The sequence below is a fragment of the Etheostoma spectabile genome, chromosome 15 (assembly GCF_008692095.1).
Source record: "Etheostoma spectabile isolate EspeVRDwgs_2016 chromosome 15, UIUC_Espe_1.0, whole genome shotgun sequence".
Lineage (NCBI taxonomy): Eukaryota > Metazoa > Chordata > Actinopteri > Perciformes > Percidae > Etheostoma > Etheostoma spectabile.
Window position 1 is genome coordinate 330,074 of NC_045747.1, and position 273 is coordinate 330,346.

A 273-nucleotide genomic window follows, 5' to 3' on the forward strand; every position below is an offset into this window, starting at 1 on the left:
TTGCTTCAATGCATTTAGGGGTGTGGTCCTGGTCAAGACCATCTCCTGAACTCCAAACAGTTTGAATGTCAGAATGGGACAGAAAGGGGATTTAAGACATTTGGCGTGGTAGTTGGAGCCAGACGGGCCGGTCTGAGTATTTCACATCTGCTCAGTTACTGGGATTTTCACCCACAACCATCTCTAGGGTTTACAAAGAATGGTGTGAACAGGGAAAAACACCCAACATGCAGCAGTCCTGGGGGGGGAAATGCCTTGTTGATGCTAGAGGTC